Raw genomic sequence first — 17,768 nt, 5'->3', positions numbered from 1 at the left:
ACCAAACAAAGCCCACTTTATTTTGGATACAAATCTAGCCCTGAAACTTACTAGCTGTTGCCCTGAGAAAGTCATTTAATTTATGTGAACCTCTTTCCCCATTTGTAAAAGGGAGATAATAATGTCAACATGACAGAAGTTTTATGAGAATTAATGTATGTCAAACACAGTGACTGGCATATAGAGTCAGAGGTCAACAAAGATAGCTATAATGACTGTTGTTTAACTCCCTCTGAAATGCTTTCGCCTTGAACACGCTTAGGAATGCTGATAGGCCCCATCGTGTCTTGCTTCATGGCTCACTTTGGTTTTGAATCTTTAATGGAGTTTTTATTATACAGTTCTACTAAGGTAAAAAAAAGAAAAGAAAAAGAAAAACATCACAGGAAGTTGGCCTCAAAGATATTATCAACCAGGTAAAGTGCTACTGAGGTGAACATTAGAGGACAGACTAAGGCGGCCTAGATCCACCTCACACAGAAATACATCCTTTCACAAAGGGAAAAGATCTGCTAGAAACTCCTGCTTCTAGAAAAATAAGACAAGGATGTTAATAAATATGATGACTTGGGGGAAGGTGGCAAACATATTTGAGGCTCCGAATTTCCAGAGAGTATTTGAGAGAACACTTTGCTCTATATGGCCCAGGGAAATTAACCAAAAGCTCCCTAACTTGGGTGCCCCTCATGCGCCAGATACCATCACTGACAGAACTGGAATTTATAGTCAATACTAAGTGCCCTTATACATCATTTTTCATTTCATAGGAAGGAGAAATAACTTTCCTAAGCAGTTAGGAAAGTTATTTATTTATTTATTTTGAACAAACACATTTTTTTTTTAACATCTTTACTGGAGTATGATTGCTTTACAATGGTGTATTAGTTTCTGCTCTATAACAAAGTGAATCAGCTATACATATACGTATATACCCATATCCCCTCACTCTTGCATCTCCCTCCCTCCCACCCTCCCTATCCCACCCCTCTAGGTGGTCAAAAAGCACTGAGCTGATCTTCCTGTGCTATGTGGCTGCTTCCCACTAGCTATCTGTTTTACATTTGGTAGTGTATATATGTCCATGCCACTCTCTCACTTTGTCCCAGCTTACCCTTCCCACTGCCCGTGTCCTCAAGTCCATTCTCTAGTAGGTCTGCGACATTTTTTTTTTTTTTCGGTACGCGGCCCACTCACTGTTGTGGCCTCCCCAGTTGTGGAGAACAGGTTCCGGACGCGCAGGCTCAGTGGCCATGGCTCACGGGCCCAGCCTCTCCGTGGCATGTGGGATCCTCCCAGACCGGGGCACGAACCCGTGTCCCCTGCATCGGCAGGCGGATTCTCAACCAGTACACCACCAGGGAAGCCCAGGTCTGCGTCTTTTTTCCCGTCTTGCCCCTAGGTTCCTCATGACCATATTTTTTTAAAGATTCCATATATATGTGTTAGGATACGGTATTTGTTTTTCCCTTTCTGACTTACTTCACTCTGTATGACAGACTCTGTGTCCATCCACCTCACTACAAATAACTCAGTTTCGTTCCTTTTTATGGCTGAGTAATATTCCATTGTATACATGTGTCACATCTTCTTTATCCATTCATCTGTTGATGGACACTTAGGTTCCTTCCAAGTCCTGGCTATTGTAAATAGAGCTGCAATGAACATTGTGGTACATGACTCTTTTTGAATAATGGTTTTCTCAGGATATATGCCCCATAGTGGGATTGCTGTGTCATATGGTAGTTCTATTTTTAGTTTTTTAGGGAACCTCCATACTGTTCTCCTTAGTGACTGTATCAATTTACATTCCCATCAACAGTGTATGAAGGTTCCCTTTTCTCCACACCTTCTCTAAGAATTTGTCCATTTCTTCCAGGTGGTCCATTTATTGTTTGTAGATTTTTTGATGATGGCCATTCTGACCGGTGTGAGATGATACCGCATTGTAGTTTTGATTTGCATTTCTCTAATGATTAACGACGTTGAGCATTCTTTCATGTGTTTGTTGGCAATCTGTGTATCTTCTTTGGAAAAATGTCTATTTAGGTCTTCTGCCCATTTTTGGATTGGGTGGTTTGTGTATTTGATATTGAGCTGCATGAGCTGCTTGTAAATTTTGGAGACTAATCCTTTGTCAGTTGCTTCGTTTGCAAATATTTTCTCCCATTCTGAGGGTTGTCTTTTCATCTTGTTTATGGTTTCCTTTGCTGTGCAAAAGATTTTAAGTTTCACTCGGTCCCATTTGTTTATTTTTAGTTTTGTTTCCATTTCTTTAGGAGGTGGGTCAAACAAGTTCTTACTGTGATTTATCTCAAAAGAGTGTTCTTCTTTTATTTCCTCTAAGAGTTTTAGTGTGTCTGGCCTTACATTAAGGTCTTTAATCCATTTTGAGTTTATTTTTGTGTATGGCATTAGGGAGTGTTCTAATTTCATTCTTTTCCATGTAGCTGTCCAGTTTTCCCAGCACCACTTATTGAAGAGGCTGTCTTTCCTCCATTGTATACTCTAGCCTCCTTTATCAAGATAAGGTGACCATGTGTACATGGGTTTATCTCTGGACGTTTTTGGATGGAATGTCCTATAAATATCAATTAAGTCCATCTTGTTTAATGTATCATTTAAAGTTGTGTTTCCTTATTTTTTTTTCATTTTGGATGATCTGTCCATTGTTGAAAGTGGGGTGTTAAAGTCGCCTACTATGATTGTGTTACTGTCGATTTCCCCTTTTATGGCTGTTAGTATTTGTCTTATGTATTGAGGTGCTCCTATGTTGGGTGCATAAATATTTACAAGTGTTATATCTTCTTCTTGGATCGATCCCTTGATCATTATGTAGTGTCCTGCTTTGTCCCTTGTAAGTCATTATTTTAAAGTCTATTTTGTCTGATATGAGAATTGCTACTCCAGCTTTCTTTTGATTTTCATTTGCATGGAATATCTTTTTCCATCCCCTCACTTTCAGTCTGTATGTTTCCCTAGGTCTGAAGTGGGTCTCTTGTTGACAGCATATATACGGGTCTTGTTTTTGTATCCATTCAGCCAGTCTGTGTCTTTTGGTGGGAGCATTTAATCCATTTACATTTAAGGTAATTATCGATATGTATGCTCCTATTACCATTTTCTTAATTGTTTTGCATTTGTTATTGTAAGTCTTTTCCTTCTCTTGTGTTTCCTGCCTGGAGAAGTTGGTTTAGCATTTGCTGTAAAGCTGGTTTGGTTCTGCTGAATTCTCTTAGCTTTTGCTTGTCTGTAAAGGTTTTAATTTCTCTGTCAAATCTTAATGAGATACTTGCTGGGTAGAGTAATCTTGGTTGTAGGTTTTTCCCTTTCATCACGTAAAATATGTCCTGCCCCTCCCTTCTGGTTTGCAGAATTTCTGCTCAAAGATCAGTTGTTAACCTTATGGGGATTCCCTTCTATGTTATTTGTTGTTTTTCCATTGCTGCTTTTAATATTTTTTCTTTGTATTTACTTTTTGATAGTTTGACTACTATGTGTCTTGGCGTGTTTCTCCTTGGATTTATCCTGTATGGGACTCTCTGTGCTTCCTGGACTTGATTAACTATTCCCTTTCCCATATTAGGGAAGTTTTCAACTATAATCTCTTCAAATATTTTCTCAGTCCCTTTCTTTTTCTCTTTTTCTTTGGGAACCCCTATAATTTGAATGTTGGTACGTTTAATCGTGTCCCAGAGGTCTCTGAGACTGTCCTCAATTCTTTTCATTCTTTTTTCTTTATTCTGCTCTCCAGTAGTTATTCCCACTATTTTATCTTCCATGTCACTTATCCGTTCTTCTGCCTCATTTATTCTGCTATTGATCCCTTCTAGAGGATATGTAATTTCATTTATTGTGTTGTTCATGATTGTTTGTTTGCTCTTTAGTTCTTCTAGGTCCTTGTGAATCTTTTCTTGTATTTTCTCCATTCTATTTCCAAGATTGTGGATCATCTTTACTATCATTATTCTGAATACTTTTTCAGGTAGACTGCCTATTTCCTCTTCATTTGTTAGGTCTGGTGCGTTTTTACCTTGCTCCTTCATCTGCTCTGTGTATTTCTGTCTTTTCATTTTGCTTATATTACTGTGTTTGGGGTCTCCTTTTCACAGGCTGCAGGTTCGTAGTTCCCGTTGTTTTTGGTGTCTGTCCCCAGTGGCTAAGGTTGGTTCAGTGGGTTGTGTAGGCTTCCTGGTGGAGGGGACTAGTGCCTGTGTTCTGGTCAATGAGGCTGGATCTTTTCTTTTTGGTAGGCAGGTCCAAGTCTGGTGGTGTGTTTTGGGGTGTCTGTGACCTTACTATGATTTTAGGAAGCCTCTCTGCTATTGGGTGGAGTTGTGTTCCTTTCTTGGTAGTTGTTTGGCATCAGGTATCCAGCACCGCAGCTTGCTGGTCATTTAGTGGAGCTGGGTCTTGGTGTTGAGATGGAGATCTCTGGGAGATTTTCACCGTTTGATATTACGTGGAGCTGGGAGGTCTGTGGTGGACCAATATCCTGAACTTGCCTCTGCCACGTCAGAGGAACCGCCCTGAAGCTTGGCTGGAGCGCCAAGAGTCTGTCATGCACACGGCTCAGAATAAAAGGGAGAAATAAATAAATAAATAAATAAATAAAAATGTAAAATTAAATTAAATTAAATTATTAAAGAGCTATTTAAATAAAGAACAAAAGTTTTTTATTAAAATTTTTTAAGTAATTAAAAAAACGAGAAAGAAGAGAAAAACCAGACGAAGAAACCAATTCACCAATGATATCAAGCGCTGAAAACTATACTAAAAAAAAACAAAAAACGGACAGACAGAACCCTAGGACAAACGGTAAGTGCCAAACTATACAGACAAAATCACACACAGAAGCATATGCATACACACTCACAAAAAGAGAAAAAGGGAAAAAATGTATAAATAGCGTTGCTCCCAAAGTCCACCTCCTCCATTTGGGATGATTCGTTGTCTATTCAGGTGTTCCACCGATGCCGGGTACATCAAGTTGATTGTGGAGATTTAATCCGCTGCTCCTGAGGCTGCTTGACGAGATTTCCCTTTCTCTTCTTTGTTCGCACAGCTCCCGGGGTTCAGCTTTGGATTTGACCCCGCCTCTGCGTGTAGGTCTCCTGAGAGCGTCTGTTCTTCGCTCAGACAGGATGGGGTTATAGGAGCCGCTGCTTTGGGGGCTCTGGCTCGCTCAGGCCGGGGGGAGGGAGGGGTACGGAGGCAGGGTGAGCCTGCAGTGACAGAGGCCGGCGTGACGTTGCACCAGCCCGAGGCACGCCGTGCATTCTCCCGGGGAATTCGTCCCTGGATCACGGGACACTGGCAGTGGCGGGCTGCACAGGCTCCCTGAAGGGAGGTGTGGATAGTGACCTGTGCTCGCACTCAGGCTTCTTGGTGGCGGCAGCAGCAGCCTTAGCATCTCATGCCCATCTCTGTGGTCTGCGCTCCTAGCTGCGCCTCGCGTCCATCTCTGGAGCTCCTTTAGGCGGCGCTCTGAATCCCCTCTGCTCGTGCACCAGGAATCACAGAGGGAAGAAAAAGTCTCTTGCCTTTGCGGCAGCTCCAGACTTTTCCTGGACTCCCTCCTGGCTAGACGTGGCGTACTAACCCCTTCAGGCTGTGTTCACACTGCCAGTCCTCTGCCTGCGCTCAGACCGAAGCCCAAGCCTCAGCTCCCAGCCCCCACCCGTCCCGGCAGGTGAGCAGACAAGCCTCGCGGGCTGATGAGTACTGGTCGGCACCGATCCTCCGTGCTTGAACCTCTCCGCTTTTCCCTCCGCACCCCTGTTTCTGCGCTCTCCTCCGTGGCTCCGAAGCTGCCCCCGTCCGCCACCTGTAGTCTCCGCCAGTGAAGGGGCTTCTAGTGTGTGGAAACCTTTCCTCCTTCAGGCTCCCTCCCACTGGTGCAGGTCCCATTCCTATTCTTTTGTCTCTACTTTTTCTTTTTTTCTTTTGCCCTACGCAGCTACGTGGGGAGTTTCTTGCCTTTTGGGAGGTCTGAGGTCTTCTGCCAGCGTTCAGTGGGTGTTCTATAGGAGCAGTTCCACGTGTAGATGTATTTCTGATGCTTCTGTGGGGAGGAAGGTGATCTCCACGTCTTACTCTTCCGACGTCTTGAAGTTCCCTCCAGTCTATTTTAGAACGTTTTCAACACCTCAAAAAGAAACCCTCGTATCTTGTAGCTGTGAATCCCCTATGCTCCCAACAACTTCTGCCTCAGCCTTAAGCAATTATTGATCTATTTTGTAGCTATAGATTTGCCTGTTCTGAGCATTTCATATGAATAGAATCACATAATATGTGGTCTTTTGTGACTGACTTCTTTCACTTAGCATAATGTTTTTAAGGTTCAGCCATATTGTAGCATATATTAGTTCTTCATTCCTTTTGATGTCTGAATAGTATTCTGTTGTATGGATTTGCCACATTTTGTTTGTCTACTGGTCAGTTGATGGGCATTTGGGTTGTTTCCATCTTTGGGTATTATGAATATTGCTGCTATGAATATTTATGTACAAGTTTTTGTATGGACATATATTTGCATTTATCTTGGGAATATACCTACAAGTGGGTCATACAGTAACACTGTTTCACCCTCTGAGAAACTACCAAACTTTTCCAAAGCAGGTATACCATTTTACATTCTCACTAACAGTGTATGATGGTTCTGATTTCTCTAAATCCCCACCAACAGTTATGATTATCTGACTTTTGGATTCTAGCCATCCGCATGGGTATGAAATGGTATCTTTCTGTGGTGTTCATTTGTGTTTTCCTGATGAATAATGATGTCAAGCGTCTCTAATGTGCTTGCTGGCCATTTGTATATCTTCCTTGCAGAAATGTCTATTTAGATCTTCTGCCCATTTTAAAAGTTGGGTTATTTACCTTCTTATCACAGGCATGTAAGAGTTCTTTATATATTCTGAATAAAAATCCCTTATCAGATACACGATTTACAAATATTTTCTCCCATTCTGTAGGTTGTTGTGCTATATTCTGTACATGAATTATTTGAGTTGATCTTTGCAACAGCTGTATGAGATATTATCCTTCTATTTTTTTTTTAGAGATCAGAAAACAGGCTCAGAGTGGTTAAGTACCTATCCTAACTCACAATGCTAGCATGGGATGGTTCCAGGATTTGCACTTAGATATCTATTGGAATTTCAGTTAAAGTCCTCCATCCTCTTGCCTTGATGCTCATATACACAGTTTGCATTTGATGAAAGAAATTGAATCTTAGGATTGTATTGCCCTGTCTATTCTTCACTTGTAGACATTCCAGTGGATAAACACTGAAAATGAAAACACTTTGGTAATACTCCTCAAATTGATCCTCTGGGGACCATGCTGATTCCCAGCAGGAAGGTGTAGCCACAGGGCTCCTGAGGTTGGTTGAATTGATGTTCTGAGTCTGGATTTATAAGCATGGGGAATTGTTCTTTTAAAAGACAATGACAAAGAGAACCCTTCTAATGTGAGCCAGATGCAGCCATGATTTTGAATAAATGTTTGCTGGTAACCATACTTAGGTGGGAACATCTGCCCACTGATGAGCTCCCTGGAGTTTTAGCAGGTGAATTTACGTAGGAAATACAACTCCAAGTACTTCCTCCTGAGGAGAGATGTTAGGCAAAAAGAAGCTTAATTTCCTTTCTTCCATTTTTTGTCCACCTGCCATTTAGGAAGCCTAAGTAAATACATTCCTGTCTTGGGAAAATACCACTTCCACTTGGCCTTCCATCTTCCCCAGCTTTGGCTTTGCATGTGCCCAGTAAGTGTTGGTGCTTGCATCTGGGCCACATCTGTGCAGGCACCTTGGGTTGTCCAAGAATAGTGCATGGCTCCATAAGCCTATAGTAGCAACCCTCTGACATTAGAATTTGCTGTTGATATTTTTCATACACACTCACACTCTTGAGCAAACACACTAGTTTCCTTTCAAGCCTACCCTCTTAGATGTCCTTACTAGTCTATCTTTGAAATGCTGGATCATCATACAGGATACATGATATTTAGAGGAAACAGGTTTCAGTGGTGTTTCTGGATTCTTCTTAGTTCTAGGTCAGCCTAGATTAAGCAATCTGTAGTCTGGAGGGCTTTACTCACCTCCCAATCTGCCGTGCAGTCACAAGGTCCATCTTGTCTTATCACTTTTACTTAAGTCACCACCCTGCAGACTATCCATCATTAACTAGACCCTTATTCACGTATTGCTCTGCACTTGACGGAATTGGACCCAACCCTCTCCCCAACTTCATGAGCGCTTCTTTCCTGCCCTCTGTAACTCATAGTCTATCATTAAGAAACTCCCCAGTAGCTTCAAGTTGTTCTCTCCGTGTTCCCTTAATCTCTGTTTTATGACTGGAATATGGCTGTGCCTTGAGGAAATCACTTCCCCTGCAGTCCTCTTGAGCAAACGTTAGTTTTCCTCACATACCCCAAGGAGTCGACTCACTGTCACTTTCAAACCATTTCTGCTCCTTTCTCTTTCAAAATTCAGAGCTCATTTGTAGTTCTTGCTATTAGATAATATCATGTGCTACGCCATCTATTTCTTTACCTTCATTCATTAGACACTTTCCTGAGTCTTCTTCTCCACTTTTAGTACTGCCACCATCTTGGCAACTTCAACATCTGTCATCTATGTGGATATTCATCCAGCACTTTTGGCTTTGCAAACCTTTCATGCCCTCAATTCCAATGGTATTTTTCTTCCATCATACTTAAGCCACTCACTCTAATGCTCATGCACTAGACATTGACATTCTCAAAAATTACAGCAACTCGACTTCCGGGTAAGATGGCGGAAGAGTAAGACACGGAGATCACCTTCCTCCCCACGGATACACCAGAAATACAGCTACACGTGGAACATCTCCTACAGAACTCCTACTGAATGCTGGCAGAAGACCCCAGACATCCCAAAAGGCAAGAAACTCCCCACATACCTGGGTAGGGCAAAGCGGAGAGATTCCCGCACAGAGGATCGGTGCCGAGCGGCACTCTCCCGCCCGAGAGGCTTGTCTGCTCTCCCGCCAGGGCGGGCGGCGCTGGAAGCTGAGTCTCGGGCTTCGGTCAGAGCGCAGGGAAAGGACTGGGGCTGGCGGCGAGAACTCAGCCTGAAGTGGGCTAATGTGCCACAGCTAGTCGGCAGGGAGTCCGGGAAAACTCTGGAGCTGCCGTAGAGGCAAGAGACTTTTTCTTCCCTCTTGGTTTCCTGGTGCACGAGGAGAGGGGATTAAGAGCGCTGCTTAAAGGGGCTCCACAGACGGGCGTGAGTCACGACTGAAACCGCGGAGCCCAGTGACAGGCGTGGGACGCTGGGGCTGCTGCTGCCGCCGCCAAGAAGCCTGTGTGCGAGTGCAGGTCACTGTCCACACCGCCCTTCCGGGAGCCTGTGCAGCCCGCCACTGCCGGGGTCCCGGGATCCAGGGTCGCCTTCCCTGGGAGAACGCACGGCACGCCTCGGGCTGGTGCAACGTCACGCCGACCTCTGCCGCTGCAGGCTTGCCCCGCACTCCGTGCCCCTCCCTCCCGCCCGGCCTGAGTGAGCCAGTGTCCCCGAAGAGGCTGCTCCTTTAACCCTGTCCTGTCTGAGCGAAGAACAGATGCCCTCCGGTGACCTACACGCAGAGGCGGGGCCAAATCCAAAGCTGAGACCCAGGAGCTGTGAGAACAAAGAAGAGAAAGGGAAACCTCTCCCAGCAGCATCAGAAGCAGCGGATTAAAGCTCCACAATCAACTTGATGTACCCTGCATCTGTGGAATACATGAATAGACAACAAATCATCCCAAATTGAGGAGCCAGGAGTTAGTGCTGTGCCTCTGAGCTGGGAGAACCAACTTCAGGACACTGGTCCACAAGAGACCTCCCAGCTCCACATAATATCAAACGGCGAAAATCTTCCAGAGATCTCCATCTCAACACCAGCACCCAGCTTCACTCAACGACCAGTAAGCTACAGTGCTGGACACCCTATGCCAAACAACTAGCAAGACAGAAACACAACGCCACCCATTAGCAGAGAGGTGGCCTAAAATCATAAAAAGTCCGCAGACACCCCAAAACACACCACCAGACGTGGACTTGCCCACCAGAAAGACAAGATCCAGCCTCATTCACCAGAACACAGGCACTAGTACCTTCCACCAGGAAGCCTACACAACCCACTAAACCAACCTTAGCCACTGGGGACAGACACCAAAAACAATGGGAACTACGAACCTGCAGCCTGCAAAAAGGAGACCCCAAACACAGTAACATAAGCAAAATGAGAAGACAGAAAAACACACAGCAGGAGAAGGAACAAGATAAAAACCCACCAGACCTAACAAATGAAGACGTAATAGGCAGTCTACCTGAAAAAGAATTCAGAATAATGATGGTAAAGATGATCCAAGATTCTATTTCCCAGATCCAAAATCTTGGAAATAGAATAGACAAAATGCAAGAAACAGTTAACAAGGACCTAGAAGAACTAAAGATGAATCAAGCATCGATTAAAAACACAATACATGAAATAAAAAATACTCTAAATGGGATCAATAGCAGAATAACTGAAGCAGAAGAACGGATAAGTGAGGTGGAAGATAAAATAGTGGAAATAACTGCTGCAGAGCAAAATAAAGAAAAAAGAATGAAAAGAACAGAGGACAGTCTCAGAGACTTCTGGGACAACATTAAACGCACCAACATTCGAATTATAGGGGTTCCAGAAGAAGAAGAGAAAAAGAAAGGGACTGAGAAAATATTTGAAGAGATTATAGTTGAAAACTTCCCTAATATGGGAAAGGAAATAGTTAATCAAGTCCAGGAAGCACCGAGAGTCCCATACAGAATAAATCCAAGGAGAAATACGCCAAGACACATATTAATCAAACTGTCAAAAATTAAACACAAAGAAATCATATTAAAAGCAGCAAGGCAAAAACAACAAATAACACACAAGGGAATCCCCATCAGGATAACAGCTGATCTATCAGCAGAAACTCTACAAGCCAGAAGGGAGTGGCAGGACATAATTAAAGTGATGAAGGAGAAAAACCTGCAACCAAGATTACTCTACCCAGCAAGGATCTCATTCAGATTTGAAGGAGAAATTAAAACGTTTACAGACAAGCAAAAGCTGAGAGAGTTCAGCACCACCAAACCAGCTTTACAACAAAAGCTAAAGGAACTTCTCTAGGCAAGAAACACAACAGAAGGGAAAGACCTACAATAACGAACCCAAAACAATTAAGAAAATGGGAATAGGAACATACATATCGATAATTACCTTAAATGTAAATGGACTAAATGCTCCCACCAAAAGACACAGATTGGCTGAATGGATACAGAAACAAGACCCATATATATGCTGTCTACAAGAGACCCACTTCAGACCTAGAGACACATACAGACTGAAAGTAAGGGGATGGAAAAAGATATTCCATGCAAATGGAAACCAAAAGAAAGCTGGAGTAGCAATTCTCATATCAGACAAAATAGACTTTAAAATAAAGACTACTAGAAGAGACAAAGAAGGACACTACATAATGATCAAGGGATCGATCCAAGAAGAAGATATAACAATTGTAAATATTTATGCACCCAACATAGGAGCACCTCAATACATAAGGCAAATACTAACAGCCATAAAAGGAGAAATCGACAGTAACACAATCATAGTAGGGGACTTTAACACCCCACTTTCACCAATGGACAGATCTTCCAAAATGAAAATAAATAAGGAAACACAAGCTTTAAATGATACATTAAACAAGATGGACTTAATTGATATTTATAGGACATTCCATCCAAAAACAACAGAATACACATTTTTCTCAAGTGCTCATGGAACATTCTCCAGGATAGATCATATCTTGGGTCACAAATCAAGCCTTGGTAAATTTAAGAAAATTGAAATTGTATCAAGTGTCTTTTCTCACCACAATGCTATGAGACTAGATATCAATTACAGGAAAAGAGCTGTAAAAAGTACAAACACATGGAGGCTAAACAATACACTACTTAATAACGAAGTGATCACTGAAGAAATCAAAGAGGAAATTAAAAAATACCTAGAAACAAATGACAATGGAGACACGACGACCCAAAACCTATGGGATGCAGCAAAAGCAGTTCTAAGAGGGAAGTTTATAGCAATACAATCCCACCTTAAGAAACAGGAAACATCTCGAATAAACAACCTAACCTTGCACCTAAAGCAATTAGAGAAAGAAGAACTAAAACACCCCAAAGTTAGCAGAAGGAAAGAAATCATAAAAATCAGATCATAAATAAATGAAAAAGAAATGAAGGAAACGATAGCAAAGATCAATAAAACTAAAAGCTGGTTCTTTGAGAAGATAAACAAAATTGATAAACCATTAGCCAGGCTCATCAAGAAAAGAAGGGAGAAGACTCAAATCAATAGAATTAGAAATGAAAAAGGAGAAGTAACAACTGACACTGCAGAAATACAAAAGATCATGAGAGATTACTACAAGCAACTCTATGCCCATAAAATGGACAACCTGGAAGAGATGGACAATTTCTTAGAAATGCACAACCTGCCAAGACTGACTCAGGAAGAAATAGAAAATATGAATAGACCAATCACAAGCACTGAAATAGAAACTGTGATTAAAAATCTTCCATCAAACAAAAGCCCAGGACCAGATGGCTTCACAGGCGAATTCTATCAAACATTTAGAGAAGAGCTAACACCCATCCTTCTCAAACTCTTCCAAACAATATCAGAGGAAGGAACACTCCCAAACTCATTCTACAAGGCTACCATCACCTTGATACCAAAACCAGGCAAGGATGTCAGAAAGAAAGAAAACTACAGGCCAATATCACTGATGAACATAGATGCAAAAATCCTCAACAAAATACTAGCAAACAGAATCCAACAGCACATTAAAAGGATCATACACCATGATCAAGTGGGGTTTATTCCAGGAATGCAAGGATTCTTCAATATACGCAAATCAATCAATGTGATACACCATATTAACAAGTTGAAGGAGAAAAACCATATGATCATCTCAATAGATGCAGAGAAAGCTTTCGACAAAATTCAACACCCATTTATGATAAAAACCCTGCAGAAAGTAGGCATAGAGGGAACTTTCCTCAACATCATAAAGGCCATATATGACAAACCCACAGCCAACATTGTCCTCAATGGTGAAAAACTGAAACCATTTCCACTAAGATCAGGAACAAGACAAGGCTGCCCACTCTCACCACTCTTATTCAACATAGTTTTGGAAGTTTTAGCCACAGCAATCAGAGAAGAAAAGGAAATAAAAGGAATCCAAATTGGAAAAAAAGAAGTAAAGCTGTCACTGTTTGCAGATGACATGATACTATACATAGAGAATCCTAAAGATGCTACTGAAAAACTACTAGAACTAATCAATGAATTTGGTAAAGTAGCAGGATACAAAATTAATGTACAGAAATCTCTGGCATTCCTGTACACTAATGATGAAAAATCTGAAAATGAAATCAAGAAAACACTCCCATTTACCATTGCAACAAAAGGAATAAAATATCTAGGAATAAACCTACCTAAGGAGACAAAAGACCTGTATGCAGAAAATTATAAGACACTGATGAAAGAAATTAAAGATGATACAAATAGATGGAGAGATATACCATGCTCCTGGATTGGAAGAATCAATATTGTGAAAATGACTCTACTACCCAAAGCAATCTACAGATTCAATGCAATCCCTATCAAACTACCACTGGCATTTTTCACAGAACTAGAACAAAAAATTTCAAAATTTGTTTGGAAAAACAAAAGACCCCGAATAGCCAAAGAAATCTTGAGAACGAAAAACGGAGTTGGAGGAATCAGGCTCCCTGACTTTAGACTATACTACAAAGCTACAGTAATCAAGACAGTGTGGTACTGGCATAAAAACAGAAAGATAGATCAGTGGATCAGGATAGAAAGCCCAGAGATAAACCCACGCACATATGGCCAACTTATCTTTGATAAAGGAGGCAGGAATGTACAGTGGAGAAAGGACAGCCTCTTCAATAAGTGGTGCTGGGAAAACTGGACAGGGACATGTAAAAGTTTGAGATTAGATCATTCCCTAACACCATACACAAAAATAAGCTCAAAATGGATTAAAGACTTAAATGTAAGGCCAGAAACTATCAAACTCTTAGAGGAAAACATAGGTAGAACACTCTATGACATAAATCACAGCAAGAACCTTTTGGACCCACCTCCTAGAGAAATGGAAATAAAAACAAAGATAAACAAATGGGACCTAATGAAACTTCAAAGCTTTTGCACAGCAAAGGAAACCATAAACAAGACCAAAAGACAACCCTCAGAATGGGAGAAAATATTTGCAAATGAAGCAACTGACAAAGGATTAATCTCCAAAATTTATAAAGAGCTCATGCAGCTCAATAGCAAAAAAACAAACAACCCAATCCAAAAATGGGCAGAAGACTTAAATAGGCATTTCTCCAAAGAAGATATACAGACTGCCAACAAACAAATGAAAGAATGCTCAACATCATTAATCATTAGAGAAATGCAAATCAAAACTACAATGAGATATCATCTCACACCAGTCAGAATGGCCATCATCAAGAAATCTAGAAACAATAAATGCTGGAGAGGGTGTGGAGAAAAGGGAACACTTGCACTGCTGGTGGGAATGTGAATTGGTACAGCCACTATGGAGAACAGTATGGAGGTTCCTTAAAAAACTAAAAATAGAACTACCATATGACCCAGCAATCCCACTACTAGGCATATACCCTGAGAAAACCATAATTCCAAAAGAGACATGTACCAAAATGTTCATTGCAGCTCTATTCACAATAGCCTGGAGCTGGAAACAACCTAAGTGTCCATCATCGGATGAATGGATAAAGAAGATGTGGCACATATATACAATGGAATATTACTCAGCCATAAAAAGAAACGAAACTGAGCTATTTGTAATGAGGTGGATAGACCTAGAGTCTGTCATACAGAGTGAGGTAAGTCAGAAAGAGAAAGACAAATACCGTATGCTAACACATATATACGGAATTTAAAAAAAAAAAAGTCATTAAAGACCTAGGGGCAAAACGGGAATAAAGACACAGACCTACTTGAGAATGGACTTGAGGATATGGGGAGGGGGAAGGGTAAGCTGTGACAAAGCGAAAGAGAGGCATGGACATATATACACTACCAAATGTAAGGTAGATAGATAGTGGGAAGCAGCCACAGAGCACAGGGAGATCAGTTCGGTGCTTTGTGACCCCGTGGAGGGGTGGGATGGGGAGGGTGGGAGGGAGGGAGATGCATGAGGGAAGGGATGTGGGAACAGATGTATATGTATGACTGATTCACTTTGTTATAAAGCAGAAACTAATTAAAAAATTAAAAAAAATTACAGCAACTCTGAAATCCTGATTTTATAACATACATCTCTTGGGCTACAACTGATTATCCTTCCTAGCAAAATACCTCCATCACATGCAGGTATACACACCTATACACACCCAACTCTAAAAATTCTTCAATTTTGAACTCCAATCTGTGAATTCTACTACTTTTCAGCATCAGCCACATTTCTCTTTTCGCATTTCCTCATTGCTTACCAATTTATCATTAGTATCACTTACTTTCATCAACCTTCATGTCCCTACTCACTTTCCCACCCTAGTATTTCCCTGGCAAAACCACAACCCTTGTTAAATTTAGCTATCTACCTGCTTTGTTCCTATATACGAGTGATGGATGTTGCTGTAGAAATTTACAAGGCAAAGCTAACTGATCTCACCTTAAATTCTTGACCACATATCTTAAATGATCAATCATTCCATATTATACACCCATTTCCATTATACAAAATGAATCTCCAATACTTTATCTTCCCCTCAATTTCTCAAAACCCTACCCTCACTCTTGTTATTTTATGCCCTTATCTCATCCTTCACTGAGAAAACTGAAGAGTCAAGAGAAAATTCTTTTATATCTTCCCCACCAAATCTACCATCTTACCTGCATTTGTAATCATACCATAATCGTTTCCTTCTCCACCGTAGAATCTATAAATATTACTCATTCTCATGGAAAGCCAAGATTTCCACATTTGCTACCGATCCCATCTACTAGTGCTCTGAATACCCCTCTTGCTTTCTCAATATTTTTTCTTCTGCAATAATCCCTTTGGATTTTTATGTCGTCAGTTTCATTCAGTCATTTATATTGGCTAGATGCATTCTAGAATCTACCCTCTTAAAAATACACTGTCTTAATACCAAATCCCCCTCCAGGTATAGTCTCATATTTCTCCTCCCCTTAGCACCAAAACTCGCAAAAGAAATTGTCTATCCGCCCCTCACTTTCTGATCTCACATTTTCTCCTTAATACACATCCAGGTTTATATTAAAATATTTTCCACTCTTTCAATTTCCTTCTTATCAAATTTACCAATGACCTCTCTACTAACAAGTTCAATCGTCATTTGTCTGTCCCTATATTACCTGTAAAAGTAGTTAATAAAGTTGTCCATTTTTTACTTCTTGAAACGTTATCTGCCCTTTGCTTTTGTGTTGCTCAATTCACCTGTTTTTTTTTGTTGTTGTTGTTGCTGTTGTTCCCTCCTTTTCAACTCTTTTCATTATATACCTAGGAGTAGAGTTACTGGGTAATATGGCAAGTGTATGTTTAACTTGTTGAGTAACTGCCAAAATGTTTTCCACAGAACCTGTATCATTTTATGTTCCCACCAGACGTGTATGAGTGTTTCAATTTCTCTACATCCTTGTCAATACCTGTTATTTTCTTTTTAAAAATGTTATAGCCTTCCTAGTGGGTATGAAGTGGCATCTCATCGTGGTTTTGATTTGCATTTTCCTCACGACTAATGGTATTGAGCATATTTTCATATGTTTGTTGGCTATTTGTATATCTTCATTAGCACAATGTCTATTTAAGTCCTTTACCTGATTTTCAGTTGGGTTGTTTGTATTTTTGTTGTTGAGTTATAAGAGTTCTTTCTGTATTCTGGATACGACACTTTTATTAAATATATGATTTGCCAAGATCTCTCTTTGGTGTGCCTTTTTCCTTTCTTCATCGTATTTTTTTGTAGAAGAAAACATTTTAAAATTTTGATATAGTCCAATTTACTCTTTCTTTGTTGCTTGTGCTTTTTGTGTCATATCTAGGAAACCATTGCTTAACCAAGTTCTATATGCTTTTGATCCCCATAACTGACCAAAAAAGTTGAAACTCATTCATTCAACAGAAATATTCATGGCCACCTACTATGTGACAGGCTCTACTGTAAATACTGGGGAGAGTGATGAACAAGATGGTGGAGACAGAGATTGCTAGCTTATCTCCAACATTTAAGTTCTCCTCTTCTACCAGGTAGACTACATTTCTCATTTTCTCTTGTAGTTAGATGTGGCTATGTGAGATTTTCCAAGGAAATGTGAGCAGGAGTAATGCATACCCCTTTTGAGCCTGGCCCATAAATATTCCCATGTGCCCTCCTATATGCTCTTTTCTGCTTCTGCAATTGGAATGGAGATGTCCTGGCAGAAATGACAGAAACCACTCTTTTGCCACTTATCTCAATAGGGTTGTGACGAGGATTAAATATGTATATGGGTATTTAGCATAATTCCTACATAGAGTTAGTAGTCAATAAATGTTAGTTTCGGTAATTATTATTACAGTCTTTGGGTGCTACAGTAGTCACCCAGGATGGGAAACATGTTAGAAACCCCTCATAATTCAGCAGA

The sequence above is a fragment of the Mesoplodon bidens genome (assembly GCF_964165515.1).
Source record: "Mesoplodon bidens genome assembly, chromosome: X".
NCBI classification, from domain to species: domain Eukaryota; kingdom Metazoa; phylum Chordata; class Mammalia; order Artiodactyla; family Ziphiidae; genus Mesoplodon; species Mesoplodon bidens.
Note: the sequence above shows the minus strand (reverse complement) of the source record.